The sequence below is a fragment of the Heterodontus francisci genome, chromosome 14 (genome assembly GCF_036365525.1).
Source record: "Heterodontus francisci isolate sHetFra1 chromosome 14, sHetFra1.hap1, whole genome shotgun sequence".
Taxonomy (NCBI): domain Eukaryota; kingdom Metazoa; phylum Chordata; class Chondrichthyes; order Heterodontiformes; family Heterodontidae; genus Heterodontus; species Heterodontus francisci.
Genome location: NC_090384.1, coordinates 104,810,277 through 104,824,070, shown reverse-complemented (window position 1 = coordinate 104,824,070; position 13,794 = coordinate 104,810,277). Strand labels below are relative to the sequence as shown.

The 13,794-nt window shown below is 46.3% G+C and overlaps 1 protein-coding gene across 3 annotated transcripts in view; it reads left to right on the top strand.

Annotated features, from left to right (window-relative positions):
* The first annotated feature begins 900 nt into the window (after positions 1-900).
* LOC137377358 (alpha-1,3-mannosyl-glycoprotein 4-beta-N-acetylglucosaminyltransferase C-like) overlaps positions 901-13,794 on the top strand; it is a 56,778-nt gene continuing 43,884 nt past the window's right edge. For 2 of the 3 annotated variants that reach the window (XM_068046955.1, XM_068046953.1), the window contains exon 1: positions 901-1,317. The gene's annotated coding sequence lies outside the window, so the exon portion shown is untranslated. The remainder of the gene's footprint in view (positions 1,318-13,794) is intronic. The other variant, XM_068046954.1, reaches the window with a different exon arrangement.

The window sequence follows — 13,794 nt, the reverse complement described above, 5'->3', positions numbered from 1 at the left end:
CAAAATTATGAGGGGCATTTTTTTTATTTTAGAGATACAGCACTGAAACAGGCCCTTCGGCCCACTAGGTCTGTGCCAACCAACAACCACCCATTTATACTAATCCTACATTAACCCCATATTCGCTACCACATCCCCACCAGTCACCTACGTACACTAGGGGCAATTTACAATGGCCAATTTACCTATCAACCTGCAAGCCTTTGGAGGTGGGAGGAAACCGGAGCACCCGGCGAAAACCCACGCAGACACAGGGAGAACTTGCAAACTCCGCACAGGCAGTACCCAGAATTGAACCCGGGTCACTGGAGCTGTGAGGCTGCGGTGCTAACCATTGCGCCACTGTGCCGGATAGATAAGGTAGATAGGAAGAAACTTTTTCCCTTAGCGGAGATGTCAATAACCAGGGGCCATAGATTTAAGGTAAGGGGCAGGAGGTTTAGAGGGGATTTGAGGAAAAAAGATTTCACCCAGAAGGTGGTTGGAATCTGGAACACACTGCCTGAAGGGGTGGTAGAGGCAGGAACCCTCACAACATTTAAGAAGTATTTAGCTGAGGATTTGAAACGTCACAGCATCCAAGGCTAGGGGCCAAGTGCAGGAAAATGGATTTTGAATAGATCGGTGCTTGATGGCTGGCACGGACATGATGGGCCAAAGGACCTGTTTCTGTGCTGTCTAACTCTATGACTAGGAGGGAGTCAGCTTCAAATGAAGGCGTTGTAGAAAGTGGCTCTTTCCTGTTGCAGCCGGGGTTCAAACTCACAGCGCACTCGCCAAACACGCGATCAGCCCCTGTCAAACTGATCCGAAACTCGGAACACATGGTGTGTGCTGAAACGGTCAGCTGCGGCTGCTTAATCAAACCAAGAGCCCAAAAAAAGTTGAAAGGCAGACAGATTGTGTGATGTTGGGTAGGGGAGGAGCCTCATAAAAGCGCTGCAAGGAAAGCTAAAGAACTTTTAGCATATCCAGGCGAGCACAGCACTGAACTGAACTTTTGGTGCCCTTTCTAATCACTACAGCTTGAAGGTACGAAGTTTTAATTTGTTTTCAACAAAACTGGAGAGGAAGCAAGTGCCTCTGAGGTTTAACTATTTTCTAAACAAAGAACTGGGGCTCTAACTTCAGAGACGACGGTGAGGGTCCGACTTGGAATATTTATCTGGGATCTGTTTACTCACAATCCAGTCACTCTGATCTCGTACACAAGCAAAATACTGCGGATGCTGGAAATCTCAAACATAAACAGAAAGTGCTGGAAACACTCAGCAGGTCTGGCATTATCTGTGGAGAGAAACCGAGTTAACGTTTCAGGTTTGTGACCTTTCATCAGTATTGTGATCTACTCTCTGTTTACTAATGATCCTTGAGAAATATAGATCAATACTTGGGGAAAAGCAACATTGGAGGTTGTGAGAGCAGGAGAATGGGATTAAATGGGTAGCACTTTGAGAGCTGGCACAGCTCCATTTGTCTAATTGCATCCTGTGAATCTACTTGTGTATGGTACAGTTAAACATTGACTGTAGAAAAAAGTAAATGTGGAATTAAAGGGCCCCTTTGATGTGGTCTAGCTGTCCTGAAGTACTTTTACAACCTATGATATCCTAGTGAAATAAAGCTGCAGCACTCTTGCCTCTGAGTCAGAAGGTTGTACATTGAAGCCCATTCCAGAGATTTGAGCACATAATCCAGGCGGACACTGCCAGTGCCGTACTGAAGGTGTACTCCTTTCATCTTTTGGATGAGACCTTAAACCATCTCTCAGGCGAAGTTAAAGACCCCACCTCCACTATTTTGAAGAAGAGGAGGGGAGTTCTGCAGGTGTAAAAATCAATTAGGAAGGCAAGTGCTATGTTGGCCTTCATCGCAAGAGAATTTTGAGTAGTGGAGTAAAGAAGTCTTGCTGCAATTGTATAGCGCCTTAGTGAGGACATAAGAACATAAGATGGCAAATGGAGTTTAATGTGCAAAAGTGTGAGGTGATTCACTTTGGAAGGAGTAACAGGAATGCAGAGTACTGGGCTAATGGGAATATTCTTGGTAGTGTAGATGAACAGAGAGATCTTGGTGTCCAGATACATAAATCCCTGAAAGTTGCCACCCAGGTTAATAGGGCTGTTAAGAAGGCATATGGTGTGTTAGCCTTTATTAGTAGGGGGATCGAGTTTCGGAGCCACGAGGTCATGCTGCAGTTGTACAAAACTCTGGTGAGACCGCACCTGGAGTATTGCGTGCAGTTCTGGTCACCGCATTATTGGAAGGATGTGGAAGCTTTGGAAAGGGTGCAGAGGAGATTTACTAGGATGTTGCCTGGTATGGAGGGAAGGTCTTACGAGGAAAGGCTGAGGGACTTGAGGTTGTTTTCGTTGGAGAGAAGGAGGAGGAGAGGTGACTTAATAGAGACATATAAGATAATCAGAGGGTGAGATAGGGTGGATAGTGAGAGTCTTTTTCCTCGGATGGTGATGGCAAACACGAGGGGACATAGCTTTAAGTTGAGGAGTGATAGATATAGGACAGATGTTAGAAGTAGTTTCTTTACTCAGAGAGTAGTAGGGGCGTGGAACGCCCTGCCTGGAACAGTAGTGGACTCGCCAACTTTAAGGGCATTTAAGTGGTCATTGGATAGACATGTGGATGAAAATGGAATAGTGTAGGTCAGATGGTTTCACAGGTCGGCGCAACATCGAGGGCCGAAGGGCCTGTACTGCGCTGTAATGTTCTATGTTCTATAAGAAATAGTAGCAAGAGTAGGCCATTCAGCCCCTCAAGCCTGCCCCGCCATTCAATGAGATCATGGCTGATCTGTCCCGGGCCTCAACTCCTCTTTCGGGCCTGCTCCGCCAAACCCTCGACTCCCCGAGATTTCAAAAATCTATCTACCTCCTCCTTAAATACATTTAATGACCTAGCCTCTACAACTCTCTGAGGCAGAGAATTCCAGAGATTCATCACCCTCTGAGAGAAGAAATTCCTTTGCATCTCAGTTTTAAATGTGTGCCCCCTTATTCTGTAACTATGTCCCCTCGTTTGAGATTCCCCCACCAGTGGAAACATCTTCTCAACATCTACCCTGTCAAGTCCCCTTAGAATCTTGTACGTTTTGATAAGATCACCTCTCATTCTTCTAAACTCCAATGAATAAAGGCCTAACTGGTTGTTCTTGATAAGCCAACCCCTTCATCCCAGGAATCCGCCTAGTGAACCTTTTCTGAACTGCCTCCAATGCTAGTATATCCTTCCTTAAATACAGGGACCAGAACTGCATACAGTTTTCCAGGTGTGGCCTCACAGCCTGTACAGTTGTAACAAAACTTCCCTATTTTTAAACTCCAACCCCCTAGCAATAAAAGCCAAAATTCCATTTGCCTTCCTAATTACTTGCTGCACCTGCGTGCTAACTTTTTGTGTTTCATGTACAAGAACACCCAGATCCCTCTGTACTGCAGTATTTTGTAGTCAGAGGCCACACCTGGAGTATTGTGTACTGTTTTGGTCTCCTTATGTAAAGAAGGATATATTTACCATAAAGGGAGTGCAACGGAGGTTCACCAGACTAATCTCTGGGATGGAGGGATTGTCTTATGAGGAGAGATTGCATAAACTGGGCCTGTATTCTCTCGAGTTTTGAAGAGTGAGAGGTGATCTCATTGAAACTTACAAAATTCTGACAGGGCGTGACAGGGTAGATGTAGATAGGATGTTTCCCCTGGCCGGTGACTCTAGAACCAGGGGACACAGTCTCAGAATAAGGAGCAGGCCATTTAGGACTGAGATGAGGAGGAGTTTCTTCACTCAGACGATGGTGAATATGTGGAATTCTCGACCCCAGAGGGCTGTGGAATCTCAATCTTTGAGCATGTTCAGGACAGAGATCGATAGATTTCTGGAAATGAATGACATCAAGGGATATGGAGATAGCACGGGAAAGTGGTGTTGAGGTAGATGATCGTCCATGATCTGTTTGAATGGCGGAGCAGGCTCGATGGGCAGAATGGCCTACTGCTGTTCCTATGTTCTGTGATTCTGGGAATTCTTCTCAATGTCCTGGCCCAATATTTTTCGCTCATCACCCCCTTCTACCTCACCCTAAACTCCCTGCCCTTGCGACCCGTGTCTACTAACTAGTCAGGACAGGTCCTGTTTAATTAGCAGCTGGCCTCCGTATCTGGAGGCTGTTCTGGTTATTCATCAGCTGCCAACGGAGTTGGTCGCTGCAACCCGCCCCATCAGTAAGATCCAAAGATGAAGAGACTCTCCTCAAAGACACAGGCAGTTTCAACACCCTCTGGAAAGTGCACTTTGTAGAACTACCCAATCAGAACTCCATGGTGGACCTGTAGATGCTGGAGAACCCCCCAAAACATCCAATCAGAGGTGAGCTAGATGATGATCCAACACTTGACAAAATGATAACTGCTGTCAACAAAAATCAACAAAGCTTCTGATCCTGACAATATCCCTGCCGAAGTACTGAAACAAGGAGGAGACATACTGATCTCTCGCATACATGGCCTACTTGTGAAGCTCTTGCAGAATTAAGAAATTCCAGATGACTTTAGAGCTGATCACAATCTTCAAGAAAGGAGACCAGTTGAAATTAGAGGTATAGCATTGCTTTCAACTGTTGTCAAAATCCTAGCTAGGATGCTTCTTAATCACCTTTCATCACTTGCAGAGGAGATCCTTCCAGAGTTCCAGTGTGGCTTCCAACCCGCCAGAGGAATAACCAACATCATCTTCACAGCATGTCAACTTCAGGAAATGTATAGAGAGCAGACCATCCATTTGTACATGGCTTTCTTCCATCTCACATAAGCATTTGACTCAGTGAATCAAACTGTCCTTTGGAAGGTGCTACAGTGATGTGGATGCTCAGCTGAATTCACAAATATATTCCGTCTCTGACATGACAATATGCAAATGACAGTACAGTGCAATGGCTTCACCACAGACCCCATCCCTGTCAAAGTAGGCATCAAACGGGTGTATCATTGCACCAACACTATTCTCAATCTTTCTGGTAGCAATGGTGCAACTTATTACTGACAGGCTCCCCCCCGGATGAGGTAATAACATATTGCACTGATGGTAAACTCTTCAACCTCAACTAGCTGAAGGCCAAAACCAAGACAATGGGCCAAATGGCTGCCTTCTGTGCCATAAATGACTCTTCTTTGGCCTCCTTGTCTCGAGAGACAATGGGTAAGCGCCTAGAGGTGGTCAGTGGTTTGTGAAGCAGTGCCTGGAGTGGCTATAAAGGCCAATTCTAGAGTGACAGACTCTTCCACAGACACTGCAGATAAAATTGGTTTTCTGGGCTGTTACACAGTTGGCTCTCTCCTTGCACTTCTGTCTTTTTTCCTGCCAACTGCTAAGTCTCTTTGGCTCGCCACTCTTTAGCCCCGCCGTTATGGCTGTCCGCCAGCTCTGGCAATCACTGGCAACTGACTCCCACGACTTGTGGTCAATGTCACAGGACTTCATGTCACATTTGCAGACGTCTTTAAAGCGGAGACATGGACAGCCAGTGGGTCTGATACCAGTTACGAGCTCGCTGTACAATGCATCCTTGGGGATCCTGCCATCTTCCATGCGGCTCACATGGCCAAGCCATCTCCAGCACCGCTGGTTCAGTAGGGTGTATATGCTAGGGATGTTGGCCGCCTCGAGGACTTCTGCATTCCATCATTATTGGCGACCACACTCTGGAAGTAGTTCAAGAGTCCACCAACCTAGGCTCAACTATCACCAGTAACCTGTCTCTCGATGCAGAAATCAACAAGTGCATGGGAAAGGCGTCCGCTGCTATGTCCAGACTAGCCAAGAGAGTGGGAAAATGGCGCACTGACACGGAACACAAAAGTCCGAGTGTTTCAATCCTGTGTCCTCAGTACCTTGCTCTATGGCAGCAAGGCCTGGACAACGTATGTCAACCAAGAGTGAGGACTCAACTCATTCCATCTTCGTTGCCTCCGGAGAATCCTTGGCATCAGGTGGCAGGACAGTATCCCCAATGCAGAAGTCCTCGAGGTGGCCAATATCCCCAGCATAAATGACTCCATAAAGCATACGGGATCCTAGGCTTTATAAATAAGGGCATGGAATATAAAAGCAAGGAAGTTATGATGAACCTGTATAAAACCCTGGATCGGCTTCAACTGAGTACTGTGTCCAATTCTGGGCTTCATACGTTATGAAGGTTGTGAAGGCATGGAGAGGGTGCAGAAATAATTCACGAGAATGGTTCCGTGATGAGGAACTTCAGTTGCGTGATTAGATTGGAGAAGCTGGGGCTATTCGCCTTGGAGAAGAGAAAATTAAGGGGAGATTTGGTAGAGGTGTTCAAAATGATGAAGGGTCTGAACAGCGTAGTTAGAGAGAAACTGTTCCCTTGGTGGAAGGGTTGAGAACCAGAGGACACCGATTTAAGGTGATTGGCAAAAGAATCAAAGGCAACATGAGGAAAATCATATTTACACCGATATCGCCCCATAGGCTAGGAATCCTGAGGCGAGTAACTCACCTCCTGACTCCCCAAATCCTGTCCACCATCTACAAGGCACAAGTCAGGAGTGTGATGGAATACTCTCCAGTTGCCTGGAAGGGTGCAGCTCCAACAACACTCCAGAAGCTCGACACCATCCAGGACAAAGCACCCCGCTTGATTAGCACCCCATCTACAAACATTCACTCCCTCCACTGCCGACGCACAGTGGTAGCAGTGTGTACCATCTACAAGATGCAATGCACCAAGGCTCCTTAGACAGCACCTTCCAAACCCGTGACCTCTACCTACTAGAAGGACAAGGGCAGCAAATACATGGGAACATCACCACCTGCAAGTTCCCCTCCAAGTCGCACACCATCCTGACTTGAAACTAGTTCGCTGTTCCTTCACTGTCACTGGGTCAAAATCCTGGAAATTCCTTCCTAACAGCACTGTGGGTGTACCTACCCCACATGGACTGCAGTGGTTCAAGAAGGCAGCTCACCACCACCTTCTCAAGGGCAATTAGGGATGGGCAATAAATGCTGGCCTAGCCAGCGTCGCCCACATCCCATGAATGAATTTAAAAAAAAACACTGCGAGTGGTTAAAGTTTGGAATGCACTGCTTGAGAGTGTGGTGGAGGCAGGTTCAACTGAAGAATTCAAAAAGGAACTAGAAGGAAGAATGTACAGGGTTACAGGGAGAAGGCAGGGGAATTGGCTCAAAGTGAATTGCTCTTTCAGAGAGCTGGTGCAGACACGATGGGACGAATGGCCTCCTTCTGCACCATAACAATTCTGTGATTCTCTGATTTTGAGAGTGTGGTGGAGGCAGATTCAATCGAGACATTGAAAAGAGAACTGGATAATTATCTGAAGCATAAAAAAAAATGCAGGGCTACAGAGAAAAGGCAGGAGAGTGGGATTAGGTGAGCTGCTCTTGCAGAAAACTGGCACAGACACAACAAGCTGAATGGCCTCCTTCTGTGATGTAGACATTAGAGTCATAGAGTTATACAGCACAGAAACAAGCCATGAGGCCCATCGTGTCTGTGCCGGCCATCAAGCACCTAATTATTCTAATCACATTTTCCAGCACTTGGCCCGTAGCCTTGTATGCTATGGCGTTTCAAGTGCTCATCTAAATACTTCTTAATTGTTGTGAGGGTTCCTGCCTCTACCACATCCTTCAGGCAGTGTGTTCCAGATTCCAATCACCCTCTGGGTGAAATCTTTTTTTCCTCAAATCCTCTCTAAACCTTTTGCCCCTTACCTTAAATCTATGCCTCTGGTTATTGACTCCTCCGCTAAAGGAAAAAGTTTCTTCCTATCTATCCTATCCTCATAATTTTTTATACCTCAATCAGGTTCCCCCCCCCCCCCCACCCCCCCCCCCCCCCCACCACCGGCCTCAGCCTTCTCTGCTCTAAGAAAAACAACTCTAGCCTTTTCAGTCTCTCTTCATAGCTGAAATGCTCCAGCCCAGGCAACATCCTTGTGAATCTCCTCTGCACCCTCTCCAGTGCAATCACATCCTTCCTATAGTGTGGTTCCCAGAACTGTACACAGTACTCCAGCTGTGGCCTAACTAGCTTTTATACAGTTCCATCATAACCTCCCTGCTCTTATATTCTATGCCTCGGCTGATAAAGGCAAGTATCCCAGATGCCTTCCTAACCACCTTATCTACCTGTGCTGCTGCCTTCAGTGATCTATGGACAAGTACACCAAGGTCCCTCTGACCCTCTGTAATTCCTAGGGTCCTACCATCCATTGTATATTCCCTTGCCTTGTTAGTCCTCCCAAAATGCATCACCTCTGCATTCTCCGGATTAAATTCCATTTGCCACTGCTCCGCCCATCTTACCAGCCCATCTATATCGTCCTGTAATCTAAGGCTTTCCTCCTCACTATTTACCACCAACTTTTGTGTCATCTGTGAACTTACTGGTCATACCTCCTATACGCACGTCTAAATCATTAATGTACACAACAAACAGAAAGGGTCCCAGCACTGATCTATATGGTACACCACTGGTCACAGGCTTCTACTCGCAAAAACGACCCTTGACCATCACCCTCTGCTTCCTGCCACTAAGCCAATTTTGGATCCAATTTGCCAAATTGGCCTGGATCCCATGGGCTCTTACCTTCTTAACCAATCTCCCAGGCGGGACCTTACCAAAAGCCTTACTGAAATCCATGTATACTACATCAACTGTTTTACCCTCATCTACACATCTGGTCACCTCCTCGAAAAATTCAATCAAGTTTATTAGACAGGATCTCCCCCTGACAAAGCCATGCTGACTATTCCTGATTAATCCCTGCCTCTCCAAGTGGAGATTAACCCTGTCCCTCAGAATTTTTTCTAATAGTTTCCCTACCACTGATGTTAGACTCACCGGCCTGTAATTTCCTAGTTTATCCCTGCTACCCTTCTTGAATAATGGTACCACATTCACTGTCCTCCAGTCATCTGGTACCTCTCCTGTGGCCAGAGAGGATTTGAAAATTTTTGTCTGAGCCCCTGCTATCTCCTTCCTTGCCTCACATAACAGCCTGGATACATCTCATCTGGGCCTGGGGATTTATCCACATTTAAGCCTACTAAAACTTCTAATACTTCCTCCCTTCAATGCTAATTTGTTCGAGTATATCACAATCCCCCTTCCTGATCTCTACACCTACATCGTCCTTCTCCATAGTGAACACAGATGAAAAATAATCATTTAAAACCTCACCTATGTCCTCCAGCTCCACACACAGATTGCCACTGTGGTCCCTAATGGGCCCTACTCTTTCCCTTGTTATCCTCTTGCCCTTAATATACTTATAAAATGCCTTAGGACTTTCCTTTATCTTGCCCGCCAGTGTTTTTTCATGTCCCCTCTTTGCTCTCCTAATTACTTTTTTAAGTACCCCCTTACACTTTCTATATTCCTCTAGGGCCTCCACTGTTTTCAGCGCTCCGAATCTGCCATAAGCCTGCCTTTTTTTTTTATCCAATCCTCTATATCCCTCGACATCCATCTTTGTCCTTTTCCATTACTACCTTAAATCTTAGAGTTATGGTCACTATCCCCGAAATGCTCCCCCACTGACACTTCTACCACTTGCCAGGCTTCATTCTCTAGGATTAGGTCCAGTACTGCCCCTTCTCTTGTAGGACTTTCTACGTGCTGTCTCAAAAAGCTCTCCTGTATGCACTTGAAGAATTCTGCCCCCTTTAAGCCTTTTGCACTAAGACCATCCCAGCTGATATTGGGGAAGTTGAAATCCCCTACTATTATTACCCTATTATTTTTACACCTGTCTGAGATTTGCCTGCATATCTGCTCCTTTAACTCTCCCTGACTGTTTGTTTGTTTGGAGGCCTGTAGTACACTCCCAGCCAAGTGATTGCCCCCTTTTTGTTTTTAAGTTCTACCCATATGGCCTCATTAGAGGAACCTTCTAAGATATCATCCCTCCTTACTGCAGTAATTGACTCCTTGATCAACAGTGCAATGCCACCTCCTCTTTTAACCCCTCCCTGTCACGCCTGAAGATTCTATACCCTGGATTATTGCGCTTCCAGTCCTGCCCTTCCCTCAACCATGTCTCTGTGATAGCGATAATATCATATTCCCATGTGTTAATCAACTCAATTCATTTGCCTTACTTGTAAGACTCCTTGCATTGAAATAGATGCAATCCAACCTTGCATTATTCGCTTGTGTCTTAACAGGTCTCTATTTACTCTGCCTTCCAGACTGACTTAGTTTCTCTTCTACATTTGACTGTGCATTACCCCCTACTATACCTCCACTCTGTCTCCCATCCCCCTGCCAAATTAGTTTAAACCCCCCCAACATTCTGTAATTCTACGAATAAAGGATATGATAGGATGAGGAAGTCCAGAACAAGGGGCATAATCTTAAAATTAGAGCTGGGTCATTCAGGGGTAATGTCTGGAAGCACTTCTTCACACAAAGGGTAGTGGAAGTCAGGAACTCTGTCCCTCAAAAAGCTGTTGAGGCTGGGGGTCAATTGAAAATATCAAAACTGTGATCAATTTTTGTTAGGCAAGGGTATTGTGGGTTACGGAACCAAGGCAAGTAAATGGGGTTAAGATACCGATCAGCCATGATCTAGGTGAATGGCGGAGCAGGCTCAAGGGGCTGAATGGCCTCATCCTGTTCCTATGAATGTTGGTGACTAACTGTCCATTCTGTACCCCGCTCAATTTCCCATTCCATTGACTTCAAATTGAGGTTTACCCGCATTGCATGACATTGAATGAACATTAATCTGTCATCAGCTCTGGTAGGAATTCCTGTCTCTTCTGATCTGACTGGTTTTGTAAGTTTTAGCTATGACTGGAAAACAGCACTTGTTTGCCACAAAAGACTGAATGCCCCTTGCCTTCACCCACCTCTTCCCCTCACCCACCAAACCCTCCATCTCCCTACACCAGAGCTAACCAGCTCAGTACAGAATGATGAAGGGTCACTGACCCGAAACGTTAACTCTGCTTCTCTTTTCACAGATGCTGCCAGACCTGCTGAGTGGTTCCAGCATTTCTTGTTTTTATTTCAGATTTCCAGCATCCGCAGTATTTTGCTTTTATATTAGTACAGAATGATGCTGCCCTTTAGATTACATAAACTAGGCTTGTATTCCCTGGAATATAGAATGGAAGGGGTGATTTGATTGATATTTTTCGGGTTTCAAAAAGAATTGATAGGGTAGAGAGAGAGAGAAACTTTTTCTGCCAGTGGGGGAGTCTAGGACAAGGGGTCATAACCTAAAATCAGAGTCGGGCCATTCAGGGCAGAAGTTAGGAAACACTTCATGCAAAGGGTGGTTGAAATGTGAAACACTCTCCCACAAAAAGCAATCGATACTAGCTCAAATAATAATTTTAAATCTGAGAGTGATAGATTTTTGCTGGACATGGGCATAAAAAGCCAAGGATGGAGTTGAGATTGAATGACGGAACAGGCTCGAGGGGCTGAATGACCTCGTATTTCTATGTTACTACCCGATGGACGAGCTGCAGTGAGGGCCGGTTTGGCTCCCGCAGTTCGCCTGTGCCAGTTTTCTCATGCCCAGAGCCTGGATTTAGCTGCCGTTCTAGTGACGACGCTTGGCCAACTTTGCACTTGTTTTAGGTGCAAGTTGAATTTCTTGGCTGCCTTCTCTCTTCCTTTCCTGCCCTGAATTTGGGACTGTGCAGTCCAGTGTGCCTGAATCTCGAGATATTGGACCAGTTTGGGATTGTGTTATTTTGGGGAAAATTGATTACCCAAGATGTGCCCCATTAATACTGCGTCAATTTCCCTCCTACCTTCGAAACATCTTGAGGACATAGTCTGTGAGTTCATTTCCTAGCTTCCATTGTGCAGTGTTGCTATTTTGAAGTTGGTCCATTTTCAGAGTTCACCTATTTCAAATGCTCCTGTCAAGATCCCACAATCTACCTTTTGTGGATCTCTATGTATCAATTCCTTGACTTATTGGACTGAGGCCCCGAGGTGGAAAGGAGGTGGGATGTCCCTGTTGCTTATTTTGAACTGGGGTGAATGTGATGAATTGGACTTGCTCCTCTTTCTCTGCTGTGTTCGTGGGTTAACAGAACATCAGTAAGCAATGTTCTGCAATGCCTTTCCACCTTTTTAAAAAAAAAAAAAAATTTTCATGAGAGCAAATTGGCATAAGGTAAATAAGATCAGAAAGTGTGGCTCAAAGATTGGTGTGGGAGAATTGGGGTTTGATTCATGGGCACTGGCACCAGTACTGGGGAAAGTGGGAGCTGTGTCATTGGATTGGTCTTTGTTGGGACAAGTGTTCTGGTGAATCATATATCTAGGGCAGTAGTTGGAGGAGGCTTTAAACAAAATAGTGGGGGAGGGGGCTTCAGGTGAGGGGAAAGTTAAGAAGATCAATGATAAAGGACAAGGCAATAGTGCAGGGTAGCGATAAGGGTAATGAGTAACGATAACTAAAGCGTGACAGGAAGGGACCGAGCGTACAAACATAAGGGGGGAATTTTATGCTCTCCCGTGCAGTGGGTATGGAGGCTTGGAGAGCATTCAATCAGCCAAAATTAAGTCCAGGGCGGGGAGGTCTGTGAACGGCCTTCCCGTCCTGCTGCCAATCGAGGCCCTTAACAGGGCAATTAATGCCCAATTAAGTGCCTCATTCCTCTGCTGCTGCAATTAGCCGGACAGCAGGTGGCCCTGTCGCCGTTTGGTAAGTACAGCACGATAAACCATGTGGGCTGTTTTCCGGCTCCAGGGGTTGGGGGCTTGGGTGGACCCCTCATTAAAAGGCACTTCGCGCCTGAATAAGGGTTCTGACATCGGGAAGCGAGGAGCCCGCTGACAGCCACCCCCCCTGCCCTTGCTAACGATCCCCCCCCCCCCCACACCCCTCTCCCCTGTGACACTCACCCCACAAGACCCGTCCCACCCTGATCTACCTGTGGCCTGGGTCCAGCACCGCTCCTGGCCTCGGGTGGGTGCTCCACCGACAGCAGCCACCGCCTCTGCGGTGGGGCTGCTCAGTGAAAGACCTGCTGGCCACTGATTGGCCAGCATCTCTCAGAGGGCGGAATTCCATCACCGGCGTCTTTGTTTCCATGGAAGGCTCATTGCTGTCCACTTAAGTGCCTAATTGGCTCTTCTCCAGAGAAGAGGTGACGTGGGGTCCTCTGCATCGCTTTTTCCGAATAAAATCCCGCCCAAGAGTGCACCAGCAAATAAGGTCAGAGAATGGGAAAATGGTAAAAAGACAGAATTGAAGGCTCTTTATCTGAATGCATAAGAACATAAGAAATAGGAGCAGGAGTAGGCCATTCAGCCCCTCAAGCCTGCCCCGCCATTCAATAAGATCATGGCTGATCTGCCCCAGGACTCAACTCCTCTTTCAGGCCTGCTCTGCCGAACCCTCGACTCCCCGAGATTTCAAATATCTATCTACCTCCTCCTTAAATACATTGAGTGACCTAGCCTCCACAACTCTGAGGTAGAGAATTCCAGAGATTCACCACCCTCTGAGAGAAGAAATTCCTTCGCATCTCAGTTTTAAATGTGTGCCCCCTTATTCTGTAACTATGTCCCCTAGTTCGAGATTCCCCCACTAGTGGAAACATATTCTCAACATCTACCCTGTCAAGCCATTTTGGAATCTTATATGTTTCTATAAGATCACCTCTCATTCTTCTAAATTCCAATGAATAAAGGCCTAACCTGTTTAGCCATTCTTGATAAGACAACCCCTTCATCCCAGGAATCAGCCCAGTGAACCTTTT